Here is a 13,049-nt window from a genome sequence, read left to right as displayed (position 1 = left end):
AAATTGAACAGAGATATCAAACCTAGATTTCCAAAACACAACTAGGCCTTCAACCAGCCCCTCATAGGGAACACACACAATTTGGGTGCCGCAAGAGAAACAGTAACCTAGATGACAGATGAAAAAACCTTAGTTTCGCTCAGAAAAATTAAATCAGTGCTCCACTTAGAAACTAAGTCTTTTAAACATGGAACTGCCATAAGTCATTTTCTTCCCTGACAGTTCCAATTGCATATCCTCATGGCCCCTAGGTGGCTATTACAGGCTAGCCACCACTGCCCACTCTATTACAGACAAAAATCCATATACCAACAAAGTAGAAGCCCCCTCCATTCCTTCTACAACTCTTTTTCCTCCAGACATCCTTCCTAATTTTTGGTCAAATTGTGAGATTCCTCGAGCCGGGATAAAGCTGGACGACCCCTGATGTGCAGGACATCCACATCCAAATTGATATCCTATTTGACAGCTTGCACAAAAGATTGTTGAAGTTCATACAGATTTTCCATCCTCAAATACCACGGAGGCTCCAAGAAAGAGATAAGACAAGAAAAGAAGAAGAAGAGACAAAAATGACCACTTTCACTACAAGAGACACAAAGACCCCTAGCCTTAAATAGTCTAGACAAGGGGAAAGCTCTACCCCACCCAATAGGAGCCTCAACCCGAGGAACCCAACGAGGGGACTCCCAACCCAACAATGAGGAAACGAACCTTTAGACCCTACTCCCACAGAGCTACACTCCCCCCTCCCCAACGCAAAGGAGAATAAAAAGCTCGCCCACACTTCTGAAAAGCCACAAAGGGAACAACCTTACCAAGAGAAAACATGACCGTCAACGATGAAAGCCCGTTCAAGTTGATTGTAAGCCTATGAGATGAGCATTTTTTGATATCCCATCTAATCTGTTAGTAAGATTCGTTCGCATGCTCAGTCACCCAAGACCCCAGGTTGTGTTCTTTCTCTCTCTCTTCTCTCTCTCATATCTTGAATGCTTAGAGCCTATTCGTTTGCACTAAACTAACTTCTTAATCGCAATGGTTTTTTATGGCTTGTTCAGATGCTAAGGGTTGTTCGTTTATACTAAACTAACATCTGAATCATAATGGTTGCTTTCGATATCTAAATGTAGAGAATATTGTTTTGAAATGTGAAAGTTGGATTATAAAAAAATAAAATTAACCATTTTACCCTTAGAAAATAGAATGTTTAACTATTTAATAAATTGATTAATAGTTAATGAAATGATTACAAAATGATTATAAATTTGGAAATTGATTAAAATTTACAAATAGGTATCTGTGCAGAATATGGGTATGGTTACAAAAAACAAAAACAACCAAGGGGCAAAATGTGATTTAGATGTTTTCTTTTGTTTTTTGTTTTTTTCCTAAGAAAAAGAAACTTCTAATTCATTAAAAGCAAAATAACGAATACAAGAGATAATGTACATCGAAGCCAGAAAACTCCACAAGAACTACACAACTAGAGATCTATCACTATATAAAAATCTCCTTGTGGGCACCAGCTTATAATTGATTGATGGGCATATCTTTACTAGAATAGGAGATTAGTAATCTTCTGTGCATCTTCCTTGAAGTGGCAGTAGAGAGGTCTATTTCAAAGTCAAACTAAATGCCTTCCTTAAAGGCCCGAGCTTACATACAAAATAATATAAAATACAAGGTTTTTCCCTTTACATATTTGTATTTGTACTCCCTCCAAATTGAGCCTTATATGCAATTGAACACTTTGATTTTTATTGTTTCATATGGAATAGCATTAAACCATTGCCTCTAGTGCAACCGAATGCCCCCTTAGTAAGAACAGGGGATCTGTTGCAAACATGTGAGCAAACCTAGTTACCTAACCAATGATTAGGCCTGTAAATGGAGTGAATTTGAATTGAATTAGATCATATTTGAATTTGAATTTAATTTAAAAATAATTATTTGAATTCGATTTGATATTCGATGAATATTTAAAATTACAAACCAATTTTGAATTCGATTATATAATCAAATATCCAATATGATTCGAATTTGGCTAATTCATTGCATTTACATTGATAATACTAACTTTTGAAACCATACTAAGGAAGAAACCATCTCTGTAATGTTATACCAGGTGAATGAAGAAGATAGACAAAGAATATATAAGAAATAAAAGAGAACAAAAAACTTATAAAAATCTATAACAAATGACAAATTAAGTCTCTAGTTTGTAAAAAAGAAAATATCTTCCGAGAGTGGGGCATAAGTAATGTAGAGAGAGAATAGAGGGAGAAACAAGTTTTTTGTGACCTACGATTTTTTAGGCACTGTAAAAAGAATAAACTAGATGATGACTTAGGCCAATAGAAGTCAAAGTTGAAATGTTTGACATTCAAGTGATGTGAAGCCCCTTTGCGATTTTTCAATTCTCTCTATTTCTTGCTCCCTCAAATTTTCTTTATAGAGTAGTTGTAAGTAAAAGGGGAAGAAACAAGGAAAGGAGGGCAAATGCTTGAGAAGGGAAGGAAACAATGGATGTACTGCTTTTGACCGCTATTTGCAAGAGTATGGAGTCGTACAAGTAATTTAGTAAGGAGTACAGAATCGTTCCCACGAGGAATGAATTATTTAGCCACCTATTAATTTCTTCTCAACTTGTTTAAAACAATAACCAATTGGGTTGCGAATTAAGGAATTTAGACTTGCACTACTGATTAAGGAAATTAAATGACAAAAACAAGAACTTGAACAAAATCAATAACAAAGTTGCTAGAGATTAATCCTATCATGATCATCAAGATTCAATACTAATAAAATCTCACGAGGGTTGTTATATTCCAAGGTATTTCCTAAAAGCACTAGTCGATATTTCTCAAGAATCGATTAGCTAAACCTATGTTTAATTAAATGGAATTACAATCAAGGAATTCTCATTCTCTCAATTGAAATCCTCTTTGCATAAACACAAGTTGTTAATACACCTATAAGGAAATCCTACCAACAAATGATATCTCTACATAATTATTGGCCGAACAAATGTTATTAATTCCACATTGATTATCATCTCTCGATGCATAATCTTGATTAAAAACAAATCATTGGTGATCAATCAATGATAAGTAATCAGTACAAATAACACAATATAGCAAGAACCTCATTGATTTTACTAATGACTAAAAATCAATGCATGATCAAGTATTAATTCCTAACAATAGAAACCTAGTCACTCATGATGTAATTATTAACAAGAAAACTACCATAATTAATTTCGGATCAAACCACTTTCAATGATATGAAGAGTATTGCATACAAGAGTTGACAGACCCGATTCAACAAATAGATCTTGATGCTGTCCAACAGAGGTAAATTCAGTCTTGGGTTGGCGAAACCCTAATTTATGAGTAACCTCTCTCGAATACAGCCCACTCTATCTCTAAATGACAATTCCTATATCTCTATCAGAAATTTAATCATCAAAGATGCATTAAGAACAAAGAATTCGTAGGTCATCAATTCAGGTATGAATGGTTGTCAACCGAACCATGCAAATTATCTCTAAGATGCATGCAGTCCGTTTCTTGATTAGATGATCTAATTACCTAAACTCTTTCTCAAGCAATTCAAATAATCCAAGATGCAAGAATGATTCAGCCAAGATTATTCTTTAAATTGAAACCCTAATCAAGAATCCCAAGAATAATACACACTCAATCGGATATGCACAAGTTTAATTACAAATCAGAATTAAAACTCATTATGGTTTGCATAAAAGAAAAAAAGAAGAAATATTCAATAGAGAAACATCAAGAACCCTAATCGAATCTAGGTTACCAAATTGCAGAACCAAAGAGGAAGATAACTTATGAATCTTTGCAATCAATCTTCGATTTCCTTGTTGTGATCCTTCTCCAATTCGCATTCAGCAGTCTTCTCTTCTCTCCAGCAATCATTCTTCTTCAATTTTCTTTTAGGGATTCGAACACTTATCTCCTCTTTTTATATCATTCTCTTCAGATAAAGCTCTGTTCTCGTGTAAGTGGGAGAGTGGTGAATTCCCTGATGAAAACTTGCAGGCTAAGGAATTGCTCCAACATGTCAGCAGTCCGGTTGTAGATAATTCATGACCGATTTTTACCTCGATGCAGTCCAAATCTATCAAAACTCAAAATTTGAAAGTTGTAGAAAATTTTCTTATCTTTCCAACACATCTTGAATCATCTCAATCAGAGTCCAGATGGGAGAGTTATGCCCAAATTACCACACGGTGCTGAAACTATTCAGAATTACCCGATTAACCTTGTTTTCCACTTAACGCCTCCTTTCATGTCCTAAATTGAAATATAAGAATAATAAGTCCATTTAGACACTAAATAAGTATAAAAGAATACATATTAAGGGATAAAAATATGATAATTTTCATTCTCATCACTTTTACTACTATTAATCAATTGCATTTGGATTATTGTTTTTACCTTTTGTGATATGGGAAATTGGACACTTTTTACGCACACAAGTTATAAGACAACGACCTATGATATATTATGTTATATTCATATATACTATTATATGTTATATTATAATAATTGAATTTGAATATATGTCGAATTGAATCACTATATATTTGAATTCGATTAGATAAAAGAATCGATAAGGAAAAGATATTTGAATTTGACCATGAAATTAATCCGATTATCCAAATTCGATTTGATTATCTCAGATCTCGAATTCAAAATCAAATAATTGGATATCATTGACGCCCCTATGTGGGCCCTATGCATATGAATATTGGTGTGTTCACTCATGATTGATTACATAGTGTGGTTTTGATGTAGTTCAAATATGAAGAGAGAATGTAAGAGAAATTTGTTCAAAAAATAGGAAAATAAGAAGAGAATTGGATGGAACTTTATTAATCGGAGATGACTTACAGTATGGGGCAACAAGGTTGGAGACTCACTCACCCAAAGAAGAAGGGACTCAATCATCCAAAGAGATGACTCACTCTCAACTCTCAAAGAATGCTCTAGGCTTTTCAAAACAAAAGAAAAATTTTTATTCCTTTAACTTGAGATTAGAAGGCTTTGTATAGAGAATAAAACTAGCTATTGATCAATAGCTACCTTTTAAAGAGAATATAGGTGGATCCAAAGCTACTTTTTAAAAGGAATAGGTGGATCCAACCAAGCTGATTGAAAGGGAAGCAATTGAGCTTATAGAATACCAAAGTACTCGAATCAACTCTCAACCCCAGCTTATCGAGAAAAAAAAAATCAATTATATTAAATGGTCTTTTCCAAGTTTCAATCAACTCAAAATCAAACTTCAATGCATCTTGCAAAGTTGGAGGGTGAAGTTGCTATGGGATGGATGAGTTGCTAAAGACTACATGGAAACATCATCAATCTAAAGTATAAGAAGATTGGGTGCTGCTCGGTTTTGGTGGTGGAAGCGTGGGCGACCAAGATGCTATTGAAGCGGTGATTAACCCACGATTTAGTAGCATTGTCTTAAAAGAGACTCTCTTCTCACCATTTATTGTATTAAATAGTAAATGAACCCACCCTAGAGTACAATGAATGTCATAGAAGATATCCTAAAATGCATGAAAAACAAACATACATGTCAAATAAGGTTTTTAAAATCGAATCAGACAACAAACAAACATGCATGAAGAACAAACATACATGTCAAGGGTCCGGTTCCCAGGTCAAACGGTCTGACCATTTGAATTGAACAAACAATCCATTTTAACAAAAAAAATTAAAAAAAATTAAAAAATAAATAAATAACAGCCAAAACCGTTGGACGATTTGACCACTTGGTCAGTGGTTTACTGACCAAATCAATGGTTTTTAATAAAATAACAATTCTATGGAATCAATCACCTGACCAATTCCTGATTTTTCTGATCCAACGGTCCGGTCCAGTCTGATTTTAAAAACCATGATGTCAAGCACATTTACAAGGAAGCAAACCAGCTTGTGGATTATTTGGCCAATATTGGCGACGAGTTGAATGGATGGCATCTCTCCCCCTTGCATTTGAATGTGATTAATAGGTTAATGCTTCTCCCTCTTTTGTACCGAAAAAAAAAAAAAAAAAATCCTTGGTTTCCAAATTTTTCTTGGATAAAGAATCGGATATGAAAACTAGTAGGATATATAAACCAACCTATTCCATCTTATGGATCGGTTTGTTTACATGTAAAATGAAGGAAAATAAATGTTTCATGCAAAATGCTAGTTAATTAATGATTGCGCGTAAAATGGATACAAAATATTTTCCAAAATGTAATGTATTAATTTTAGAAAAATGACTTTCCTTTTACTTAAGCCATTTTCTAAATAGAACTTAGTTAGTCCTCTTTCATATCCTACAAAACTCGTGTATTTCCTAACCATTTGGCCTCGTTTGTTTTTTTGGTACCTGGGTAGCACACTTTCCCGGGCAAATGGTTTTTGGGAAGACTCCAGATCTACTATTCACATGGCATTCTTCACACCGATTTCATAGCATATTTTGGCTGCACATCAAGAACATGTTTCATACTTGTATTTAATATTTATGAGGTGGGATGTTCCTAATACACAGTGGGATGTGGTTGTGAGGTCAGTGTGAAGAGTAAGATCCCAATTCTCCTTGGAAAACATTCTCTGGGTAACTTTTAAATCAAGTATATGTTAGGGGTGCAACTAGGGCGGGCCTGGCCCGAGCCCGAATTGAACCAACCCAGAATTTTACACCGGCTGGGCTTGGATTTTGTCCTTGGGCTGGGCTCGGGCCCAAGAAGTTGGGTTTTTTTTTTTTTTAATTTTCAGGTCAGGCTCGACTCTAGCCCTTAGGTAGCTCGAACCTGGCCCGAGCCCTACCCAATTATACACATTTATACACACACACACATATATATATATATATGTGTGTGTGTGTGTGTGTGTATAAATGTTGCATACATATTTACATATATATATATATATATATATATATATATATATATATATATATATATATACATATTTGTATATATAACATTTGTATAGATATTTTGCATACATATTTACATATTTACATACATAAATAGATGAATATATATTTGCATAAATACATTTATATATGTATAATTTTAGAGTGGGTTCATTGACCAACCCGAGTGCATCAAATTACAGGGCAGGCTGGGCTCGGGTTGGGAAAATCGGGCTTGACCTTGGGATCGGGCCTTAAGCCCAAATTTTAGGGCCAGGCCAAGGTTGACCATAAATCTAGCCTAACCTGCGCTCGACTTGCATCCCTAGTGTACCTATGTGCTATCATTTATCCAGGTAACACGCGAGGCAGGAGATGATTACGTTTTCAATGGGTGGATAAGCAACTTACCCACCCTCTAGCGAAGTAGCAATTACACGAATAACCTTCTCTAGAAAATGTTTTTCCCATAGTAGCAGGGCAACAATATGAGAAAGTCGGTCAATTAGCCATTAACCCGTGGTTTTAAAAAACGACCCAGAAATGGAAACGTTCTAGCCACCGGTTTTTGGGTCTACGGTTTGACCATTTGGTTCGAATGGATGACCTGTTTTGAAAAAAAATAAAAAATAAAAAATGGCAAAAAATCATTGAACAGGTCAACGGCTTGATCTCTGGGTTCAAATGGACGACCTGTTTTGACAAAAAAAAATAAAATAATTAAAAATAAAAAATGGCAAAATGACTGGTTCAACGGTTTTTTTGCCAGGTACTGGGTTTGAGGTGAAATGGAACTGGTTGCCTAGACAATTTCCAAGCCGAACAGTTTGACCATCCAGGTCAATGACGGTTCAAAAACCTTGCATTAATCAACTTACCCCCACGAGATACTATTAAACGAACAAGGCCTTCAAGTTAAATTTCCTATTGATGATCAATGCCATTTTCAAGGAAATCATTCCTTCACTTTATTTGAAGCATTTTCAAGTGGTTTGACGTTTAGGCTGTGTTTGGTTGCAACACGAATAAATTTGTGCTGATGCAAAACCATGACAATGCAAATGATTTGAGTGTAAATTCTGACTTATTTTTGTTTCAAATTTTTGCTTATTTTGTTTGATTGCAGTACAAATGATTTGAGTGTAAATTTTGACCTATTTTTGTTTCAAATTTTAGCTTATTTTGTTTGATTGCAGTACAAATGAAGTAAATTAAGACAAAGCAGAATAAAGTAAAATCCAAAATAAAATTAAACAATAATTTACATTTTTTACATTTGTACTCCCTTGCATTTGTATTAGTGAAAATATATTTGCACTGCAACCAAACACAGCCTTAACTTCAACCAATAATAAACAAATGTAATTTCACTTAGAAATTAAAAAAAAAAGAAAATACAATTTGCAAAATGGAATTTCTTTATCCAATGTGAAAATTTGAAGCCAGTTCAACATGCTTTTTGGGTCAGTTTATATGGAAAACCCGCTTTGGCCCAACTTTATAGGGTTACAGTCAGTCCTAATCAGGTGTCAGGTCAAATGAACCTAGCCTGTGTTGGATTTGGTGTAACGTGTAGCTTGTTTAGTTATTAGGAGTTAGAAAGATATACTATGTTTTTCATAATCTATAATAAGAAAGGGGTGCTATTTAGGTCAGGAATCGGTTAGGATCCTATAAATTGGTCGGGTCAGATTTGGTATTCCAACTTTAATTAGCCAGATCTGATCTGCATGGATAAAATTGAATTGGATATCATTCGGGTTCATTGTTATATATTAGATTTGATTCATTATCATCGGGTTCAAATTCATTATTATCTATTAAATTTATATTAGATTTGAATCACATTCATAATTACTTATATATATCATATATTTGAGAAATTACTTATATACCCTGGACTTTCGAAAACAACTTATACATGTCTTGTTGACTAGTGCCACATCCAAATGCTTTCATAATACCAACATTGCCCCAATTCTATGACAAAAAACCAGAACTTAAAACCCAGGGCCCAAAAATTGAATATTTGTTCCTTCTTTTCTTTGAACAACACAAAATACCATTAAGATAAAGGGAAAATCTACGATACAGGAAAGATATGATATGGAAAGAATTTTGATCAATCAAAACCCATTCATAAATTTTGATAAATGACATTTGATTTGTTGTCAGGTTTACAATTCTAATTTATTGGTCGGTTGTTTTTCCGATATCATAATTTGTCCATATCATAGTTGAACCCAAAAGATAAAGGGTAGAGAAGTTGACTTTGACTATACAAAAAAAAAGGAAACAAATAAGGGGGTGTTCCTTTTTCGGATTTTGAGAGGGGAGAAAGTTGGTCTATAGAATTTTGATTCCCATTGACCACTAATCTCATGTTCTTTTTTCATATTTATGTGGAGACAAAAAATTTTATTTTTCTATTTATCAGTTACCCATGTAAATAATTTTTCCAGGGAAAGGTTGCCAAAACTTCAATGGGACAATTTGCTCTTTTTAATAATGGATTTTTATGGCTAAACTGGTTGTTCGAGCAAGAGATTGGGTGTATGAGTTTTCATTTTGGTATTTTGTTCGTACAAATTATCTGTATCTCTAGACGGTGTGTTTCTTTCTCTTCTTCAGATCATATGGATAGTTGGTATTCTATTGGCCTTTACAAGGTTTTCATTTGGTTCAGCTATTTTTTTCCCTCTGCATTTGCATCATAGCTTTGCTTATTTTTCTTTGTTTTACATTTTTTAGTGGTGGCTGGTTATGGTGATGATGGTAAGACTAAGAGACACTTTAACATTGTTTGTTTTATTCTCTCTTTATCAAGGGTTGCGGATTGTATCAGTGTTTTTTCTTTTCATTTTTTGTCTGAACTATTGAGGGCAGCAGATTGGGAAGTGTTGATGGATCCACCTACAGGGCATACACATACAAGAATCTGGAGAGGGAGCCATTTTGGCCACAGGAGAAAGCTCCGAATTTCCATTACTGGAGCTGGTGGGTTTATTGCTTCCCACATTGCCAGGAGGTTGAAGAGTGAAGCCATTACATCATTGCTTTTGATTGGAAGAAAAATGAACACATGATGGAAGATATGTTCTGTCATGAATTCCACCTTGTTGATCTAGGGTAATGGATAACTGCTTAAAGGTTACAACTAGGGTTGTTCACGTTCTTAATCTTGCTGCTGACATGGGAGGGATGGGTTTCATTCAGTCTAACCATTCAGTTATTATGTACAACAACACAATGATCAGTTTCATCAGTTTCAACATGCTTGAGGCTGCAAGAATCAACAGAGTTAAAAGTTTGTTAATCTGGAAGTAACACTTGACTGCATCATGTTTGCACTTCCTGTTTGGGAACTGGATTCTGGATATTGTTACAATGTTACCAATTGATGCAGTTTTTGTCTGAATGTCTTAATATTGAATTGTATGTTGTGTTTTGTAGGTTCTTCTATGCTTCTAGCGCTTGCATCTATCCTGAATTTAAGCAGTTGGAAACTAATGTGAGCTTGAATGAGTCTAATGCCTGGCCTGCAGAGGTTTGCTGTCCATAATTAATTCAAAGATGTTGGATTTATTTCTATTGATTTCATCTTACTGACTATTTATGGGGTTTAATCTTTTTATTTTCTTCTTGTAGCCTCAAGATGCTTAGAGAAACTTGCAACAGTAGAGTTGTGCAAACATTACATAAAGGACTTTGGAATTGAGTGTCAAATTGGACGGTTCCATAACGTATATGGCCCCTTTGGAACATGGAAAGGTTAGCTTAAACATGCAGGGGTTCATATTTATTGGGTATATTTGTTTCATTGGCCATGTGTTGATATATGCTGCATTGCTTTCACCAATTGTAGGTGGGAAGGAGAAGGCCCCTGCTGCTTTCTGTCGAAAGGTCATTACACCACTGGTAAGTTTGATATGTGGGGAGATGGACTTCAGACACTATCTTTCACCTTCATTGATGAATGTGTAGAAGGTGTTCTAAGGTTATTACTAAACTGAATATCTGTCTCACTGTTATCCTTTCAAACTCTAGTCTTATAATTTTTTATTTGCACTCTCATTAACTGCATTAACTTTTACATGTATTTAGATTGACAAAGTCAGATTTCCGGGAGCCTGTGAATATTGGGAGTGATGAAATGGTTAGCATGAATGAAATGGCGGAAATTGTCCTCAGCTTTGAGAACAAGATTATTCCAATCCATCACGTTCCTGGCGCAGAGGGTGTGCAGGGATGCAATTCAGACAATACTCTGATTAAGGAGAAACTTGGCTGGGCTCCAACTATGAGATCGAAGGTAAGTGCAAGGAGAATTTTGACTGACTTGTTCAGTCTTTGACATGCTTAATGATCTTGGGCACTCCTATCTTTGTATTTTTTGTGGGATGGGTTGAGAATCACTTACTTTTGGATCAAGGAGTAGATTGAGAAGGAGAAGGCTCAGGGTGTCGATGTGGCTGTTTATGGGTCATCCAATGTGGTTGCTAAGCAAGCACCTGTTCAACTTGACTCACTACGTGCAGCTGATGGTAAAGAATGAAGTTGGTGAATCCAATCAACACCTATGGTTGCACTAAAAGGCCTAGTATTATGTTCAACAAATCAATACCACCTTATCATGTTGGCAGGGATGAACTAGGTACGGATAATAGTAATAATTCATGATACAGGTCAGGCATATGGTACTTTTCATTTTTATAATTACCATTTCGGTGTATGAAAGGAATGTTTTATTCTCATGTATTACTCTAGATTTTGAGAGTGGATCTCTGTTCTTGAATGATGTAATAAGTAATCTTAGGAATGTAAACTTCCTATTTTATGTGTTAATGAATGGATAATATGGTACCATCTCTCTTGTAATTTTGTTCTTTTAATTGGGTGAATTCTTTGTGCAAGTTACTGTTATGAAGTTTGGTTAAATGATGGCTGTCAATGTAATCAATGGCAATCTTCTATGTTCTTGAAAAGGTCGACTGAGATCAAAGAGCTAGGAAGTCTGTAGAATCAGTAGAGACAAAAGCCTCTTGGGTATTCTTATGTGGTCTAGAAATTCTTACCATAGACGGATATTTCAGATCAGGTAGACTTGTATGGGATCTGGTCCAACTGGATACCCAATTCCCCATGTAACATAGAGATTAATTTTAGACATGCCCTTATTTTTTTGGGTGACCATGCTCACATGGTGACTTGCGGCTCTTGAAGACACAATGTAACTTGCAGCAGTAACAGACATGTAATATACTAGGATCATCCCTTCCTACTCATTTTCTTTTTCTATTGATATATACAAGATTATGAAGGTACTATTGTTTTATAAAATATAGTGAGCATAGCTAGAACTAGAAGTATAGATGATGCAGCCTTGCATGAAAACCAAGTCCTGAATGACAGCATACTTTGTAAAGTCTGTGATTGTCTATAGCATGTATGACAAGCCTAACTATTTTCAGTCACTGGTTTACTAACGATAACAATGGTTTCCTTGATAAAAGCAAAAGGAAAGGAACATTCAATGGAAGTTCTTGTGGTTCATGTCTAGGATGCTAACTATTTAGAAGTTGAGTGATGTCACAGTGGTGGGTCACCTCTGTCAATGAAAGTATGGATATTTATTGATTCAAAGCCCGTGAGATTGGCCAAAATAAAAAGAGCTCCAAGAGGTAAATCTTTCATTGATGAAGCCTCTAGAACTTACCCAGATTCTGACGAGTATTGTTTCCCCATATACATGCTGGTAGCTTCATTGCAAAAGGATCAAAGTACCAATGGGTCAATCACCTAAGTACTTCCATTAATTTTATGAAAGTAAACAGATTAGCTACATAAATATAACTTTATTTAGAGTGGTCGAGAAATAAGAATCTATTTATAATTTTAAATATGCATATATAATAAATTGTACACATATTTACATATTAAAAACAAATGCATATTTGGCTGATTTTTTGCCATACGATGCTCATTTGGTCTATTTTTTACTATGTTTTTGTTCTTTATTTAAAACTCCACATGAATGTTTCCTGCATTGTATTTATGCTGTACACATATATTTACTGGCTATAGTCCTTACCCAC

The sequence above is a fragment of the Nelumbo lutea genome, chromosome 1 (assembly GCF_056320005.1).
Source record: "Nelumbo lutea isolate HS-2025 chromosome 1, American lotus-T2T, whole genome shotgun sequence".
Taxonomy (NCBI): domain Eukaryota; kingdom Viridiplantae; phylum Streptophyta; class Magnoliopsida; order Proteales; family Nelumbonaceae; genus Nelumbo; species Nelumbo lutea.
Note: the sequence above shows the minus strand (reverse complement) of the source record.